Source organism: Leucoraja erinacea, chromosome 9, assembly GCF_028641065.1.
Source record: "Leucoraja erinacea ecotype New England chromosome 9, Leri_hhj_1, whole genome shotgun sequence".
NCBI classification, from domain to species: Eukaryota; Metazoa; Chordata; class Chondrichthyes; order Rajiformes; family Rajidae; genus Leucoraja; species Leucoraja erinaceus.
This window is the reverse complement of record NC_073385.1, coordinates 33,997,217-34,017,841: the sequence shown is the minus strand read 5'-3', so window position 1 is coordinate 34,017,841 and position 20,625 is coordinate 33,997,217.

The window sequence follows — 20,625 nt, the reverse complement described above, 5'->3', positions numbered from 1 at the left end:
AAACAAGCTTGCAGCAATTACTAATTGGAAAAGTATAAATGTGAAGGATGCGTTAAAAGAAATGAAACACTCAATCGCACGGCAAGGGGATGAGGAAATGAAACTTCTCTTATCACTTACCTTTCTTCGCATAGACATTTACAACACAATTAAAGGAGCATGGTAGAACCCACTTCTTTTTATCTGCAGGTTTATTGCTGGATGTTGATTTTATAGTGCATTTACTCAACAGACCTATCAGTAAGCAGTAAAAAATGATTTGTGATTATAGCCTTATTAATGGGATCACTATTAAACTAGATTACATAATGTTACTTCTCAGAGAGCTTTTTTCCCCTGATTTTATATGCAATGAGGGCTTGTAGGGGAACAGCTTACGGTGATAAATTGATGATAAAATTCCACGAGCTCCACAAGAACTGATGGGGTGATGCCTGACCATAGGCAGAGCGTGGTGAATCTGTGGAATTCATTGTCACACATGACTGTGGAGATCAAGCCATTGGGTATTTTTAAAGTGGAACCTGACAAGTTCTTGATTAGTAATGGCCTCAGAGGTTACGGGGAGAACACAGAAGTATGAAGATGAGAGGAACAAATAGATTACCCATAATTGACTCAATGGGCTGAATGGCCTAATTCTGTTCCTCTGTCTTATGGTCTTATGGATACAGGTCAGGGGGTTTAATTGGTAGATGGGTGGAGCTAGCGGCAAAGGGTAGAGGTGTAGCGGGAAAAAAGGATGCAAGGTAAGGAGAAAAGAGGAGTGAAATGCAAAACTAAAAACATTATGATATACTGTAGGTGGAAGGGGATTGCGGGAAAGGGAAATAGGGGCAGGATTGTGAGAGAATTGGATGTACACTGTAAAAAGAGCGGGGATAGTGGTTGTATTATTTAAAATTGGATAATTCAAAGTTCATACTGTTGGGTTATAAGCTATCTAAGCAAAATTCAAATGTTATCACTATTATGTTTTACCATATAACCATGTAACAATTACAGCACGGAAACAGGTCATCTCGGGCCTTCTAGTCCATGCTGAACACTTACTCTCACCTAGTCCCATCTACCTGCACTCAGACCATAACCCCCCATCCCTTTCCCGTCCATATACCTGTCCAATTTATTTTTAAATGATAAAATCGAACCTGCCTCCACCACTTCCACTGGAAGCTCATTCCACACAGCTACCACTAATGAGTAAAGACGTTCCCCCTCATGTTACCCCTAAACTTCGGTCCCTTAATTCTCAAATCATGTCCTCTTGTTTGAATCTTCCCTACTCTCAATGGAAAAAGCTTATCCACGTCAACTCTGTTTATCCCTCTCATAATTTTAAAGACCTCTATCAAGTCCCCCCTTAACCTTCTGTGCGCCAAAGAATAAAGACCTAACTTGTTCAACCTTTCTCTGTAACTTAGGTGCTGAAACCCAGACAGCATTTTAGTAAATCTCCTCTATACTATCTCTATTTTGTTGCCATCTTTCCTATAATTTGGTGACCAAAATTGCACACCATACTTCATAATTGGCCTCACCAATGCCTTGTACAATTTTAACATTACATCCCAACTTCTATGCTCAATGCTCTGATTTATATAGGCCAGCACACCAAAAGCTTTCTTTACCACCCTATCTACATGAGATTCCACCTTTAGGGAACTATGCACAGTTATTCCTAGATCCCTCTGTTCAACTGCATTCCTCAATTCGCTACCATTTACCTTGTATGTCCTATTTTGATTTGTCCTGCCAAGATTTGTCCACCTCACACTTATGAGCATTAAACTCCATCTGTAATCTTTCAGCCCACTCTTCCAAATGGCCTAAATCTCTCTGTAGACTGAAAATCTACTTCATTATCCACAACACCAACTATCATCTGCATACTTGCTAATCCAATTTACCACACCATCATCCAGATCATTGATGTACATGACAAACACAGTGGACCCAACACAGATCCTTAAGGCACCCCACTAGTCACCTGCCTCCAACCTGACAAACAGCCATCCACCATTACTCTCTGGCTTCTCCCATTCAGCCACTGTTGAATCCATCTTGCTATTCCTGCATTTATACCCAACAGTTGAACCTTCTTAACCAACCTTCCATGAGGAACCTTGTCAAAGGCCTTACTGAAGTCCATATAGACAACATCCACTGCCTTACCCTCGTCAATTTCCCTAGTAACCTCTTCAAATAATTCAAGAAGATTAGTCAAACATGACTTTCCAGGCACAAATCCATGTTGACTGTTCCTAATCGGACCCTGTTTATCCAGATGATTATATATATTATCTCTAAGTATCCTTTCCATTAATTTGCCCACCACGGACGTTAAACTAACAGGTCTATAATTGCTAGGTTTACTCTTAGAACCCTTGTTAAACAATGGAACAATATGCACGGTACGCCAAACCTCCGGCACCATTCCCGTTTCTAATGACATTTTAAATATTTCTGTCATAGCTCATGTATGAAATGTGATCTCTACTATGAGTACGGGAAACTTCCACATATAATAGTGTGATGCTGCTGACTGAGAAGTAAATGTTGAATAGGGATAATGTATCTGATCTTCCTTAAAGGATGCCAGGTTAATTTTATACTCTCCCTCCCACCTCAAGAGGGCATCTTAGTTTAATCTCTGATGTAAAAGATATTGCCTCAGATATTTCAGTATTATATTGCTGTGTTTGAATTTGTAGGATTTGAACCGGCAACCTTCTGAGTCAAAGAATCATAGAATCAACATGTCCAAGAGTCAGAGACTGAGAGTCATAGTCACAGTCAAAGAAGCAAAAGCTCATAGACATAGTCAAACAATCAAATTCAGAGAACTAAAGAGACAAATAATCAAGAATCATTAAGTCATAGAGACAAAGAGACAAGTAATTAAAGAGTAAAATAGTTATAGGGTCATTGAGTCAAAGAGTCAGAGTTATAGTCATAGAGCCGTACAAGCATGGAAACAGGATCTTCAGCCCACCTTGTCCATATCCACCAAGTTGGCAAATTGGTATTTGGCCTATATCCCGCTAAACCCGTCACATAAAATACAGTTAATCTTGGATCTCTCAACAACTCAATAAGGGCAGAGGAAGGCAGCATCAATGAATGTGTAGGCATACCTTTAACACAGCCTAAACAAGCTTGCAGCAATTACTAATTGGAAAAGTATAAATGTGAAGGATGCGTTAAAGGAAATGAAACACTCAATCGCACGGCAAGGGGATGAGGAAATGAAACTTCTCTTATCACTTACCTTTCTTCGCATAGACATTTACAACACAATTAAAGGAGCATGGTAGAACCCACTTCTTTTTATCTGCAGGTTTATTGCTGGATGTTGATTTTATAGTGCATTTACTCAACAGACCTATCAGTAAGCAGTAAAAAATGATTTGTGATTATAGCCTTATTAATGGGATCACTATTAAACTAGATTACATAATGTTACTTCTCAGAGAGCTTTTTTCCCCTGATTTTATATGCAATGAGGGCTTGTAGGGGAACAGCTTACAGTGATAAATTGATGATAAAATTCCACGAGCTCCACAAGAACTGATGGGGTGATGCCTGACCCTAGAGATTTCTATATTCTTCCAATTTTTCCTTTCATACTGAACGCCGTGTTCCAATGGGCTTTGTTAGCTAAGATTATGTATTCTGGATGAGAAGAAAATGAAGTAATGCGTTTCTGTTGAAGTAATAAATAGTTAATGAAACAAAATTGGCATAATGTATACACACTAAATGCACTGCAGAGCTAAAACTGAGCAAATATTCTTCTCAAAACTGTCAATCACAGTTTAGCAACAATCCTCGAGGTCAGAAGGTGACAGATTCAAAGCAGCTGCCACAGATTAAGCTGGCTAAGTAGTGCTTTACTGGGCAGTGCTTGGGTGTTGATGCTACTGTCTGGATGGATTGTAATGATGAGACCTTGACTGCTGTCTCTGATCAATTTCACATAAAAAGCAGGAGAGCCTTTTCAGAGATTTGGTTTAGGCTTATGTTTATTATTGGCACACACACTAAGGTATAGTGAAAGCTCAATAACTCAAGAGAGAGTTATAGCTCTTAGGGCTAAAGGAATCAAGGGATATGGGGTGAAAGTAGGAACGGGGTACTGATTTAGGATGATCAGTCATGATCATATAGAATGTCCCATCCCCCAGCCCCCCAAATTCATTTATTCCCCCCGTTCCTCCTCCACCCTATTCCCTTCTACACACCTCTCAGCATTGCATTTCACTCCTCCTCTTCATATATCCTTCCCTCCCCGCTCCTTGTCTCATGCCCTTTTATTTTATTTTTACCTCTAACCTTTGTCATTTACTCCACCAATCAACCTATATCATCTATATTCACCTATCACTTGCAATGCTTTGTCCCAACCCCCGTCCCCCACCTCGCTTTTCTAGATTTCTCCACCCTAATCCTATCAGTTTAAAGAAGGGTCCCGACTGTCCATTTCCCCCATAAATGCTGCCTGACTTGTTAAAGTCCTCCAAGATTCCAGCATCCGTAGTTCCTTGTGTCTTCATCTAAGTAACTTACACTGCAGAAAACATGCATGGAGAAAGTAAATGAAATGTCTTCCAACTCAAATGTTAACCTTGTTTCTCTATCGTGCCTGATCTGCCATTCGCTAAAAATGTTAGTTTTGTAATGTTAGCATTTTCATAATCTAATATATTAATAACTTTTACCCGCATTTATAGTTTCCTGTAGTACTTTATGTACTCTATTCAAAATTGAATTCCTTAGCAATAATCTGAGGTAATTAAGCCGTGTGAAACATTGCCAAGTTGAGCTAACTGATGTTTAGGGAACATTGTTCAAAGCTCTAGTCATTTGAACAATACCAGCTTTCCTCAAAGCTTTGCCTGCACAACTGTATTGCTAATGCCTTGTAGCTTATGAGAGAAAACCTGGCTGTGTTAATTCACTGCAATGACTTGGTGCATCAGTCCTAGGAGAGTGACAGAAGAGAATTAATACAAATATGCACACACCAATATTTAAAAAGAAAGACGACACAAGATACAGTGTACGCAGTGTACACAACTACAGAGCTCTAATCAGAGATAGGGAGGCACGGTGGCGCAAAGGTAGAGTTGCTGCCTTACAGCACCAGAGATCCAGGTTCGATCCTGACAACGGGTGCTGGCTGTATGGAGTTTGTATGTTCTCCCTGTAACCACATAGGTTTTCTCTGGGTGCATATGGAGTGGATGAGAAAGTGGGATAACATGGAGCTAGCGTGAACGAGTGATTGATGGTTCCCGTGGACTCGATGGGTCAATGGATCTGTTTCCATGCTGTATCTCTAAATTAAATGAAATTAAACTTGTGTAAACGAGTGATGGATGGTCACTGTGGAATGACTGGGCCAAAGTGCCTGTTACCTTCCTGTGTCTCTAAACTAAAGTAGTGAGAAGAACGGAGGAAGGTCACAGAGCAACCTGTTCCAGAGAAAGGATGTGTTTCAATTCTGCACAGAACACAAAGTGCATCTGTGAAGGGAAATTTGTGACTTTGCTCAAAATTTTAGCATTTGCTGTTTCCTTTGTTTTTGATTAAATCTTGCTCAGCTATTTATGGATATAATTAGAAACTGACATTTCAACATGTGCAGCAGCTTTGGGGATAGATAATCAATCATTGATATAATCATAAGCCTTTAAATGTAATAGAAAGTATATTGAAGTATTTAGTATCACGTGTATTGATTTTCAGCAGAAATCCTGAATGTTGTTGACGATAGAATTTCCTCACCAACTCTGCTCACCTAATAAATCAGCTGACCAACTTCCTACTCAAATAGCATATTGAGCAATTCCATCAGCACATATTGGTTACTGAATAGCTAAGGCAAGATTCTGGATATCCTCTACTAAGGGAGACACAGCTGGTAGAGCTGCAGCCTCGCAGCGCTTGAGACCCAGTATTGACCTGATTTCTGGTGCTGACTGTGTGGAGTTTGCATGTTCTCCTCCAGGTGCCCTGATTTCCTTCTACATCCCAAAGACACGTGGGTTAATTGGCCACTGTTAATTACCCTGAGTGTGTAAGGTGTGGATGCAAAAATTAGGATATCATAGAACTAGTGTAGTGGTCGTCATGGACTCGGTACGATGAAGGGTCTCTTTGCTGCATTTCTATACTAAACTAAACTAAACCAAACAATCACGATTTAAAGAAACTTAACTTCCTATTATGCTTGAAACCAATGCAGCAAACAATGAGTCAGCTTCAACATGTCTCCTGCACACACATACAAAGCAAAAGAAGCACAATACCTCTGCATGAATTGCATGAAAATGGCAACAAAAAAATTGCGCGATTTAAGTGTTCCAAATCGGCAGTAACATAATAATGAAACCTATTCAGATAACAATGAAGAACAAAATTCAAGAGCATGAGGACATAAAATTAGCTAACCATTGACCTACTTTTATCTATTCAAACCCATTTTCCAATTCATTGATGTCACTTGGGTTTTGTATTCAATTAGTGTTGACTTTAATCCCCGAAGTGACAATTTTACTGCTTCCCGTCTAGAGAAATGCAAAAATATGATAGAGTTTAACACGCTTCTGCTCACTCACCAACATTGTGACCAGTCGAGTGCTTCTCTTACCATCAAGCATTCTGCTTCACCTGCATTGTGTGCCCACACTAGCTGCACATTGAGGAAGTGAAAGCCTTCTCAGTTTGTGAAGTGATCAGGTTCTACTGAGGATCTGGCAACAATAACAGGACCCTTTTAAACTGCTTTGAATATCAGAAACATTCCAAGCTGTTCTGCAGGTGATTAAAAAAAAAATGGTGTTAATAAGACGATCGAAAGTACACCTCTGCTCAGTCTGCCTAAACCTATCTGATCTCCCAGTTACTAAACACTTTCACTCACCCTATCATTCCCATGCTGACCTTTCTGTCCTGGGCCTCCTCCATTGTCAGAGTGTTGCCAAGCGCAAATAGGAGGAACAGCACCTCATACTTTGCTTGGGCAGCTTACACCCCAGTAGTATGAATATCGACTTCTTTAACTTCAAGTAACCCTTGCTTTCCTTTTCTGTCTATCCCTCCCCTTCCCAGTTTTCCGACCAGTCTAACTATCTCGGATTACATTTTATCTTGCTTTGCTCTTACCTTTTCCAAGCGAACAATGATATATTCTACATTTTCCTTGATATCCACCCCCTTTGATGTCTCGTTCTCACACTTTGCATTTCCCTATCTCTGTATCTTCCACTTCCCCCTCCCCTGAGTCTGAAAAAGGGTCTCGACCCGAAACATCACCCATTCCTTCTCTCCAGAGATGCTGCCTGTACTGCCGAGTTATTCTGGCATTTTGTGTCTATCTTTGGCCAAATCAGTTTGTTCTACCACTAGTCTCCACGGAGTGGAATGCAAAACATATTTTTGCTGGTGTTCCTCATGATTGCTAAGGGGAATCATCTCATGAATCCTGCAGGCAGGATCCAAGACCCAAGAAATAAGACACAAGATTGTGTAATCTTGAGCAAATAAATAAAAGGTGCAGGAGGACCTCAATGGATCAGGCAGCATCTTTGTTTAGTGTACTTTAGTTTGGGGATGCAGCGTGGAAACGGGCCTTTCGGCCCATCGAGTCCATACCCATCATCAATCACCCATTCACACTAGTTCTATGATACCCGAGTTTCTCATCCACTCCATACTCACAAGAGGGAATTTACAGAAACTGATTGACCTACATACACTCACGCCTTTGGGATGTGGTAGGAAACTAGAACAATTAGAGGAAACCAACTTAGTCATAAAGAGAATGTGCAAACTCTACACAGACATTATCCAAGGTCAGGATCAAAACCAGGGTTCTGGCGCTTTGAAGCAGCAGCTCTCTCAGTTGCACCATTGTACTTTTCCCTTATGATGTTGTCCTTTTAACATATAAACAGAACACCAGTAGGTGGGAAGCAAGGTCCTTTATGAAAAAAAAGCAAATCAATGAAAGAGAATTTTAGAAATGGGCAGGCGACTTTTCAGTCAGAAACACTGAAGAAATATCCTAAGATCCCAATTGTAATCTATCCTTTTCCTTCACAGACGCTGCCCGACCCATTGAGTTTCTCCAGTGGTTTTTTTTTCTCAAGATACAAGACCCCATTCAATTCAATGGAGATTGTAGGGAAGGTTTAGGAAGGGTCAATGACTATTTTCTTTGAAGTTTCCTTTGAAGTTTTTACTTTTATGTCCTTTTTGTTAATTTATTTAAAAATACATAGTAAACCAGCATCTGCAGTTCGTTCCTACACATACCTCGTTTTAATTAGATACAAGGAACTGCAGATACTGGTTTACAATAAAAGACACAAAGTGCTGGAGTAACTCCGTGGGTTCAGCAGCATCTCTGGAGAACATGCATATGCGACATTTTGGATCTGGACCCTTCTTCAGACAGATTGCAGTAGGGGGGAGAAAGCTGGAAGAGAGGTGGGATTGGAACAAAGTCTGGCAAGTGATAGGTGGATAGCGGTGAGGAGGAGGCAGGGTTAGCAGATGGGTGGCAAAGGTCAGAGATGGGAAGAAGACAAAGGGCTGGGTGAAATGGATAAAACCGTGAAATATGAAGCCAAGGGAAGGGATATAATTGGAAATGGGCAGAAGAAAGGGGTAAGGGGGAGGGGGATGGGATAGTGGGAGAAAGGGGTGTGCATCCAGATGGGACACCCAGAGAAAAATGGGGGAGTTTTTGGTTAGAAAATATTTGCTTCCATTTTAATAGTTTTTGAGCGTTTCCTAACTCTGGAAACTTATAACAAATGTCAAAACCAATCATGATGTTCATAGCAGAAAGCCTCCACCCCCAGCTTTACCCACAGTCAAAGGCAGTCGGGGGCATTTCATAGTGAATCCTTCGGGTCTGCTGCTGTAGTCTGGGATGTAGAAAACTGACAGGTTAAGGCAAGTGCTTCTGGACATGGAAACATAGGTGTGGGAGGGAGTACAATGATTTCTTGGAGCTGATTTGAGGATCAGCAAACTTGAGAAACAAGACCAGTGTTTTTCTGCCATTTCACAACGAATGCACTCAGATATCCACGCACCTTGATTACAATAAAGCTGGCTGACGTCTACTGACTGAGGGACATGGGCCAGGGACATGCAAGTGGGGCAGCTTGGTTGGCATAGACAAATTGGGCCAAAGGGCCTGCTTCGTGCCACAACAGAAATGCCAAATGAGAAGAAACTCAGAACTACACAAATTAACATGGGCTTCCTCAATGTGTTATTTTAAGAGCAAAAGTAACCACCAAGAAAGATTTATACCTCCATCAAAATTGTACACAGGAGAAAGTCCCAGAAGTGTTCCAAAAGCATTTGCACATTATCAATGCTATTAAGTCTTGGTAGTTTTACAAGACACGAGTAAACATTCCCTCTGCTCAGTAAGTTTAAGGCTTATTGTTCTTGCTTATACCTATTGCAACTTCATTAAGCAAATTTTCTTTGCTCAGCTCATAATCAATCAAAGTAAAAGTTTCAATCAAAGTCCAAGACTATTATTCAATGGTCCAAAACCTTGATTGAATTGATCGATTGAAATATACAGCATGGAAACAGACCCTTCAGCCCACCGAGACCATGCCAACCATTGATCGCCTGTTCACACTAGTTCAATGTTATCTCACATGCATCTACTCATACAAAGGACAATTTACAGAGGCCAATCAAACTACAAACCCACATGTCTTGGGATGTGGACGGAAAAAGGAGTGCCTGGATGAAACGTGCAAACTCCACACGGACAGCACCTGAGATCAGGGTCGAACTTAGGTCTCTAGCACTGCAAGGCAGCAGCTTCACCAGCTGCATCATTATGGAACCCGTCTATTGTCTAGCAGAAAACAAGGCCAGTCAATATAAAATGGTTCAAACTTGAGCTCTGGAGATGCATCCAGTTGTAGGTATGTTACAATACTTACCTTCAGCGGCACTGCAATTCTGCCACTGGCCGTGTGCACGATTTTGGCGCCTTTGAGGGGGGGGGGTTAAAACACATTTTTTTTTCTTACCTTGTCCTGGATTATATTTGGTTGGAGTGCAAGCTTTTGCTGAAGAATCATTCCGACGGGTGTTCTGTGTATTTTTTTTTTTTAAATCGTCTGACTAGTTCAGCACTGGAGTCATTTTAAAATCAGCTTCTAAAGCAGTCAACACCGACAACGGGGACGGATTTCAGATGGGAGACAGGTAAACGAAATCCGTTTATTTTTTGTATAAAAGTGGTCCTTAAGATGCCTTTAGTTCACATTTTAAGTTGCGAAACGGTGATTTAGGACCCATACGAACCGGCAGTATTTTTCCTGCCGATATGGGGACTAAATCACCACAAACCACAACGTTCCAAATGATCGAGTTCCAGAAAAACCTACTCGCAAGTTAATTTAAATGGCCATTAATTTACAGGTATTATACATAAAATTCCTTCCATTTGGCCTATGACAATGAGATTTAAAAAATATGTTATATTATGAATTCTTGTGTGAATGTTATTTGGACACTTAGGCTATTTAAAAATGTTAATCTATTCTTAAGAAATTGATAGATGTTTAGATCTAGTAATTGAATTTTGTAATTAGCTACAATTAGGTAACTAACTAATTATATGCTTTAATTTCAAGTAATTTAAGTACGATTGTTTCATATTTATTTCAGAATGCTTCAATCTATAATAACTGAAAATGTATTTCAGTTCTCTTAATTTTTAAGAAAGTAATGGCCACTTGACTGTCCTCGATCACAGCTTTTGTGTTAAGATAGAGAGAGTACAGAGGAGATTTACTAGAATGTTGCCTGGGTTTCAGCAACTAAGTTACAGAGAAAGGTTGAACAAGTTAGGGCTTTATTCTTTGGAGCGCAGAAGGTTAAGGAGGGACTTGATAGAGTTTTTTAAAATGATGAGAGGGATAGACAGAGTTGACGTGGAAAAGCTTTTCCCACTGAGAGTAGGGAAGATTCAAACAAGGGGACATGACATGAGAATTAAGGGACTGAAGTTTAGGGGTAACATGAGGGGGAACTTCTTTACTCAGAGAGTGGTAGCTGTGTGGAATGAGCTTCCAGTGAAGGTGGTGGAGGCAGGTTTCGTTTTTATCATTTAAAAATAAATTGGATAGTTATATGGATGGGAAGGGAATGGAGGGTTATGGTCTGAGCGCAGGTATATGGGACTAGGGGAGATTATGTGTTCGGCACGGACTAGAAGGGCCGAGATGGCCTGTTTCCGTGCTGTAATGGTTATATGGTTATATGGTAAGTCAATGGAAAAGCAATAGGGAACAAGATGCTAATTTCCAAGTATGAAAATGGCCATAACGTTTTTAATACTGAAGATATGAAAGTGAATTAGGTGTCAAATCAAACTTCGTTTTATGATTTATCTGATGTGATAAATTACAGACTTGATTTTAAAATCTCAACTTTTTTTTTGTTTTTTTTGTTTTTGTTTTTTTTGTTTTTGTTTATTTTATTAGAAGTTAATACAGTACAAAACAGTACAGTGGAACCTAATTTTAGGTGCCAACTATGTAATACCGTAATCCATTCTATGTACAACCTCTAATTTTATGTTATGAGAAGGAAGTAAGCAAGACAAAAAAAAGAAAACAATAGAAAGAGGAAAAAGTAGAAAAATAGATGGTAGAGAGTAGAAAAACGTGAAGTGTGTATATAAAAAATAACAAAGAAAGAGAAAGTGGAAAGTAAAATTAGAAGAGAAGGCCCCTTAAAAGAGAATTTTTCAAATCTGTATTCGGAGATGTAGATCTATCCGCGTCATGAACTGAAATCAGCAATCTTTACGGTACTGCTGCATCACATGATTCCAAAAAGTCGATGAAAGGAGACCAACTCCTTAAGAATTGGTCATATTTATCTATTAGTCGGAGTCTCATTTCTTCAAGGCGTGCTATGTCCATCATATTCCTAATCCACATTTTAACGGTTGGTATGGTTGTATTTTTCCAAAATTTAAGTATCAATTTCTTTCCAATTATTAACCCATAATTTAAAAAAACATTTTGATCTTTATTTAAATTGGTATCTTCTCCTATTATTCCAAATATAATCCATTCCGTTTTGGGTTCTATTCTTGACTTGAAAAGCTTTGTAAATATATCAAATATATCACTCCAAAATTTATTCAACTTTGTACATCCTACAAATGAATGTGTTATATTAGCGTTTTGAAACAAACATTTATCGCATCTGGGAGAGACGTTTGGATAAAATTTATTCAACCTCGTTTTTGAATAATATAGTCTATGTAATAATTTGAATTGAATTAAATTATGTCTTGCATTAATAGAACAGTTATGTGTATTCATCAAATACTTTTCCCGTCTATCCTTCGAGATCTTTATCATTAGCTCATGTTCCCAATCTTCCCTTAGTGCTTCTGTTGAGGGCAATTCTCTATTTAATATATTATTATAAAAGTATGATATTAATTTTTGTGAATCAGCCTTAATATTCATTGCTTCTTCTAAAGGATCTAAATCTCAAAATTTTGTGACAGTTTAAATTATAATCTATTGTTCCTCAGTGTTGGACTGTCTGCACTCCCATGACTGTGTGCATTTCCATGAAGTAACCGGCCGGGAAGGAAGGGGAGCACCTCAGTGCAGAAACTGCATTTAGTAGATTGTTATTAAATTTGCATTCAGAGGTAATAGTTGTCTCCAATGAAGGCTTTTAGAATTGGTAAGAGGAATACATTTGGGTATTCTCCTATTATGTCCTGAAGGACCATGCTCTCAGCTCCATTGGGTTGATGAGCAAAGGAAGTATAGGTCTAACTAGACTAAGTTGGGTCCCATGTTCACACGGGAGGGCTGGTCCCCCAATGCAATATTCCACCTCTCCACTAATCTGGAGAAGCTCAGCGGGTGCAGCAGCATCTATGGAGCGAAGGAAATAGGCAACGTTTCGGGCCGAAACCCTTCTTTCACAACCACCAAATTCAAGTGCAGTTTCATACCATTTCATGCAGGGTGGAAGGCCACCAAATTCGAATGCAGTTTCATACCATTTCATGCAGGGTCCAAGGCCACCACATTCAAATGCAGCTTCATACCATTTCAAGCAGGGCAAAACCACCATAAAACCACACAAAACACCACATAAACACCACTCTCACAGTTCAGTAGACATTCAATGTGTTCAGTTGATTCACAGTTCAGACAGTCGTGACCTCTCCCTCACCCACCTTGCAGAGACAGAGCCACACCCACACTTCCGGGTTTTATAATCCCTCCTCCCTCCCACCAGAAGGGGCGTGACTTTCATGGCGTGATTGACAGGAGAGAGCTTCTTAACAATTTTTTAAACACTAATAACACTTTAATTTTTCATTGATGGGATGAATCCTCTGCACCTGATGAGCGGAGGGGCACTGAGTAAGATGGCCAAAAATCACAGCAGCAAGTAGTAGCGTTTTATCTAAAATCAATATAGACTGCAAACAGGAAGTTGTCAAGTTACCACCACCAACAACCACTTGAAGTGCAGCATTTCAAAGCAGTTACCACCACCAACAACCATTTGCAGTGCAGCATTTCAGTTACCACCACCAACAACCATTTGCAGTGCAGCATTTCAAAGCAGTTACCACCACCAACAACCATTTGCAGAGCAGCATTTCAAAGCACTTATCACCAACATCAACCATTTGCAGTGCAGCATTTCAGTTACCACCACCAACAGCAATTTGCAGTGCAGCATTTCAAAGCAGTTACCACCACCAACAACCATTTGCAATGCAGCATTTCAAAGCAACCATATTTTCATTTTCAAACCACATTAAGGGCACTCACAGTTGAGTAGACATGTGTTCATTGTTATTCACAGCTCAGAGAGACTTGACCCTCTCGCTTTCTCCATCTTGCAGCGACTGAGTGAGGTACAACACTTCCGGGTTTTATAGTCCCTCCCCCCCCCCTCCCACCAGCAGGGGCAGGAGAGAGAATGTCAACATTTTAAAAACATTAAAACACTTTCATTATCATCGATAGGAAAAATCCTCTCCTCCTGCGCAGCGGAGGGGGACTGAGTAAGATGGCCAAAAATCACAGCTGCAAGAAAATGGCAGCATTTTTCAAAAAATATGAAACAGGAAAACCGATGGGTCCCAGCATCACACGGGAGGGCTGGTCACCAACGCAATATTCCACCTGTCTGTTGTGCTAGTATGGGTGTTGCGGGCTGAAGGTACTGGTTTCCAGAGGGCTAATATAGACATTGTGGGCCGTATGGATGCTTGGGCAGGAATCCAACGGAATGCAATGATTTAAAAAGCCAAACCAAGGCAAACAATTAGGCTGCTGCCACCAGACAACCAAAATTCATCTTGTGAACACAAACTTGTCAAAAAGGTGAGGCAAACAATTGGGCTGCAGACACCCGACAACCAAAATTCATTTTGTGAACACAAACTTGTTAAAAAAGGCAAGGCAAACAATTGGGCTGCTGCCACCAGACAACCAAAATTCATTTTGTGAACAAAAACTTGTTAAAATGGGCTGCAGCCACTTTACAGCCGCATCGAGGGGACTCACAGTGGAGTAGACGTGCGTTCAGTGTTATTCGCAGCTCAGAGAGCCATGACCTTCTCACTTCCTGGACTGGTAGAGATTAAGTGAGGCACGACACTTCCTGGTTTTATAGTCCCTCTCCCTGCCGCCAGCGGGGGCAGCAGAGAGAATGGGGAATTTTGTAAAAACATTAATATCTCTCTCATTTTTCATCAACGGAAAAAAATTTCCGCACTCATACGGCAGAGGGGGGCTCTGAGCGAGGTTGCCAAAAATGACAGCCATAGGTGGCGGCGTTTTCTCGGAAATCGCAGCATAGTCTGCTAAAAGCGGTCAAGATCAGAGATGTAGTAATATAAGATATTATCATCTCCCAGCACCTGCAGATAAGAAGGAAAACTAGTCGAGGCAAATACCTAGTAAATTTAAATAAACACGAACATAGAAAATGCTGAAGGCTTTGACTGAAGAGGACCCAATGTCAGCAATCGAGTCAAGCGTGTTTAATTGTCACATGTACCAACAGCAGATCAATGACATTATTATATGCTGCAACTTTACAAAAGCTGTAATCGAGAACATTTAAAAGCCCATAACTTTTTTTAAATTTAAGACAACTGAAAGAAATTTTCAGTTATAATAGATTGAAGCATTATGAAACAAATATGAAACAATCTTAATTAGATGACTTGAAATTAAAGCATATAGTTAGTTACCTAATTGTAGCTAATTACAAAATTCAATTACTTGATCTAAACATCTATCCATTTCTTAAGAATAGATTAACATTTTTAAATAGCCTGCGTCCAAATAACATTCACACAAGAATTCACAATAACATAATTTTTAAATCTCATCGTCATGTGTTTATAGACCAAATGAACGTATTTAATGTTTAATACCTGTAAATTAATGGCCATTTAAATCAGCTTGCGAATGGGATTTTCAGGAACGGGACCATTTGGAACGTTGAGGGTGCTGTGAATTTAGTCCCCCATATCGGCAGCAAATACACTGCCGGTTCTTCGGGGGGGAAAAAATCACCGTTTCACAACTTAAAATGTGAATTAAATACATCTTAAGAAACACTTTTATACATAAAAATAAACTACTTTATTTTACCTGTCCCCTACATAAAATCCGGCCCCGTTGTCGGCACTGACGGCTTCAGAAGCTGATTTTTTAAAACACACAGAACGGCCGTTGGAACGATTCTTTAGCAACATCTTGCACTCCAACAAAATATAACCCAGGACCAGGTCGGAAAAAAACCCAGTTTTAACCCCCCCCCACAAAATCGCGCACACGGCCAGTGGCAGAATTGCAGCGCCGCTGAAGGTAAGTATTGTAACATACCTAATTTCAGCCCAACTTGCTCACACCGACCAAGATGCTCCATTTACACTTATTCCTCCTGCCTTCATTTGCCCCATCTTATAACTATTAAAACTCTCGTTGGTTTGTTGGTTTGTAACGGATTCTATTTCGCGAATATTCATTTAAGGCGTTTGTGGATTTACTCCTCCACCCTTTGCCGTAATGGAGAAACATTTACATATTCCTATAGAGTTTTTCCTCCTCCACACTAGAAAATTAGAAAATTTGGTTATTAATTTCCCCGCTTTTTTAGTAAAAAACATCAAAAGATTTTAAAATCAAACTGCTGCATGAGTCACAGTGCCATCTCACAGATGTCCAATCACAATGGATCTCATTTACATATGATATCACAATGGGACAGGGGTGGGAGATTGCAACCTTGATGTGGTCCCACAAATGCAATCAACCTGGTGTGCACAATCAAATAAAATCAAATAGAGCAAGTTGCCTATCCCCCCCTACACTTCCTCTCTAGCCCCTCCCTCTCTATCCCCCCTCCCAGCCCTCTCTACTCTCTCATCCTCCCCCTCTCTCCCCTCCACCTCTCCCCTCCCTTCTCTCCCCCTCCCCCTGCCTTCTCTCCCCCTCCACTCCCCCCCCACTCTCTCTCTCTCCCCCCTTCTCTCTCCCTCTCTCTCTCCCCCCTTCTCTCTCTCTCTCTCCCTCTCTCTCCACTCACTCGTCCTCTCCCTCTTCCCCCTCCAATCTCCTCCTCTCCTCATCCCTCTCCCCTCCCCACTCTCTCTCCCCCTTCTTCCACCTCCCTTTCCCCCTCCCTATCTCTTCCATCCAGCCTTCCCTCCACCTCATCCCTCTCCCTCTCCACCCCCTCTCCTCCCCCCTCTCCTCCCCCCATCCCTCACTCCCTCCCAGCCCCTCCCTCTCTCTCTCCCCCTCTATCCCTCCCCCCCCTCCCTTCCCACTCCACTCTCTCTCCTCTATCTCACCCCCTTCTGCCCTCCCCTCTCTCTCTCTCCCCTTCACTCCTCTCCTCCCCCTCCAATCTCTCTCCACCTCTCCCCTCATCCCCTCCCTTTCCCCTACCTCATCCTCTCTCCTCCCCTCTCCCCCTCCTCCCCCCATCCCCTCTCCCCTTCCACCCCTCCTCCATCCCTCCCGCCCTCCCTTCCCACTCTCAACCCTTCTCCTCTCCCCCATCCCTCTCCCACCCCCTATCCCTCTCTCCCTTTCCCAATCCCCTCTCCCTCCCCTCCCCACATCTCTCTCCCCCCATCTCCACCTATCCCTCCTCCTTCCCCCTCTTCCCCCCCCCCCTCCTCATCCCCCCCTCTCTCCCCCATCTCCACCATTCCTCCTCCCCCCCTCTCCCCCCTTCCCCCCCCCCTTTCCCCATCCTCTCCCTCCTCCTCCCCCCACTTATCCCCCACCCCCTCCCCCCCCGTGTGTGTGGCAGGTGCTTAGTGTACATGTGAAGCCGCATCCTCCCCCCCCCCCCCCCCCCCCCCCGCACGTTGAGGTGACGGGACCCAGCGGTCTCCCCTCCCTCCCATCTCCCCACCCCGTCTCCCCCTACCCCCCCTCTCACAACCCACCCCCTCCTGTGTGTGTGCAGGGTGGTTAGTGTGTGTGTGTGAAGCCGCAGCACTTCTCCTCCCCCCACCGCGTGCTGGGGGAACAGACCCAGTCTAGTATCCCTCTAAAGCTTTCCTATCCATGTACCTGTCCTTTGAAATCTTGTGACGGTTCCTACCTCAACAACCTCCTCTAGCAACTTGTTCCATATATCAACCACTCTTTGTGTAAAAAAAAGTTGCCCCTCTGGCTCCTATTAAATCTTTCCCCTCTTATGTGCTTATTTGCAGTCTTATGATTCCCCTACTCTGGGTAAAAAGCTTTGTACATTTGCCCTATATATTCCTTTCATGATCTTATAAACTCCATAAGATCACCCCTCATTCTCTTGCACTGCACGGAATAAAATCCTAACCTGCTCAAGCTCTCCGTCCAGCTCAGGCCCTCAAATCCTGGCAACATCCTCGTAAATCCTCTCTGCATCTTTTCCAAATTAATAACATTTCCTGTAACTGGATAATCAAAACTGAACACAATGCTCCAAATGTGGCCTCATGAATGTTTTGTACAACTGTCATATAGCAACCCAACTTCTCTACTCAATACTCAGACTGATGAAGTGACATGTGACAATAAACCACCATTGAACCATTGAGATGCTATTGAATCTAACTAATGAAAATCTATTCTAAAATCTTTCCACAAGAAAACACACAGAGAATTAACAGGTTAATTTCTGGAACCATGGATGCTAGACAGATGGATTGTCAGACTCTGGCATATCAGTCACTTGTGCAGGTAATTTTGCATGCCTGTTAAATCCGATTTCCTTCCATTAATTTAAATGGAGAAAATCAAATAGCCATTCACTTTGTTCAGCTCCGTTTATCAATTTTCACTTCACCCAAATAATCCAGGGTTGTACCTAGTAAAATCTTCCCATAAAGTTGATGCCTAGCAACAGTGCTGATAGTGTTATATCTTCTCATACCACAAATAATCAAGAAATTTGCTTTTCATTTTATCTGTATTTAGCTATATTTTTTTGTTATTGATGTGTTGATCTATTCTGCACTCAGATTGTTACCATTAAAATGCCAGTCATACATTTCATTTGAAATAAAATTAATTTAGTTGCTTTCACTCAGACTCCAGTCGAGTGTGGATGAATATTTATAAGTAAACCATGAAAAAGGTCGTCATTTATGCCGACTGTTCATTGACTGGGGATGCCAAAAAATCAAAGCCTCATGAATTTAGTGCTGAAACTAATGCTGATTCAGAGTGGGTACATGTTGTCCAATTGATAAAGTGCTATTGTTTGTGCTTGTTGAACAAAAAAAGTGAATGCAATATGCCATTTTCCAATCCATTTTGTCTATTGCGGGGAAAGCTAGAAGTCATGCATTGTTAGTAATACCTTTTTTGTTTAAACAGGAACAGTGGTGTCGAAGAGGCTTTTATGCAAACATGTGGATGTGAAGGGAATGGAGGACTTTGAATCAGGTGCAAGCGGATGAGATTAGTTTATCTTGGCATCATGTTTGGCCAGACATTATGGGTTGAAGGGCCTGTTTTTGTGCTGTACAGTTCTTCATTCTATGAAAATACTTATAATCATTTTAGGACAATGTTTCTCTTTCTACATCATAATGACCCCATTGGAGAAAAATGTTTGGGTATCATCAGATCTGGTTGAAACATAGAAACATAGAAACAAAGAAAATAGGTGCAGGAGGAGGCCATTCGGCCCTTCAAGCCAGCACCGCCATTCATTGTGATCATGGCTGATCGTTCCTTATCAATAACCCGTGCCTGCCTTCTCCCCATATCCCTTGACCCCACTAGCCCCTAGAGCTCTATCTAACTCTCTCTTGAATCCATCCAGTGATTTGGCCTCCACTGTCGTCTGAGGCAGGGAATTCCATAAATTCACAACTCTCTGGGTGAAAAAGTTTTTTCTCACCTCAGTCTTAAATGGCCACCCCTTTATTCTAAGACTGTGGTCCCTGGTTCTGAACTCGCCCAACATTGGGAACATTTTCTTGCATCTAGTTTGTCCAGTCCTTTTATAATTTTATATGTTTCTATAAGATCCACCCTCATGATTCTAAACTCCAGTGAATACAAGCCTTGTCTTTTCAATTTTTCCTCATATGACAGTCCCGGCATCCCAGGGATCAATCTCCTGAACCTTCATCCATTTTACTTGTCACATCCTCAAAAGATTCCAGAAGATTAATCAAGCATGATTTCCCTTTCATAAATCCGTTGACTTGCACTAATCACTTTCCAGCTATCCAAATGCCCCATTATTACCTCTTTACTAACTGACTCCAGCATCTTTCCCACCACCGGTCAGGCTAACTGGTCTATAATTCCCTGTTTTCTCTCTCGCTCCTTTCTTGAAAAGTGGGATAACATTAGCTATGCTCCAATCCACAGGAACTGATCCTCAATCTATTGAACATTGGAAAATGATCACCAATGCGTCCACTATTTCTAGAGCCATCTCCCTGAGGACCCTGGGATGCAGACCATCAGGCCCAGGGGATTTATCATCCTTCAGTCCCATTAGCCTGCCCAATACTATTTCTCGCCTAATGAAAATTTCTTTCAGTTCCTCTACCCCCTTAGATCCTCTGTCCTCCAGTACATCTGGAAGATTGTTTGTGTCTTCCTTAGTGAAGACAGATTCGAAGTACCTATTCAACTCTTCTGCCATTTCCTTGGTGCCCATAATAATTTCACCCATGTCGGCCTTCAAGGGACCCACATTTGACTTTGCTACTTTTTTCCCCTTAACATATCTAAAGAAGCTTTTACTGTCCTTCTTTATATTCCTGGCCAGCTTCCCCTCGTACTTCATCTTTTCAGCCCGTATTGCCCGTTTTGTTTCCTTCTGTTGTCCTATGAAAGTTTCCCAATCCTCTGGCTTCCGGCTACTCTTTGCTGTGTTATACATCTTTTCTTTTAGTTTTATTCTATCCCTGACTTCTCTTGTCAGCCACGGTTGCCTCCTACTCCCCTTAGAATCTTTCTTCCTTTTTGGAATGAAATGATACTGCGTCTTCCAGATTATGCCCAGAAATTCCTGCCATTGCTGTTCCACCAT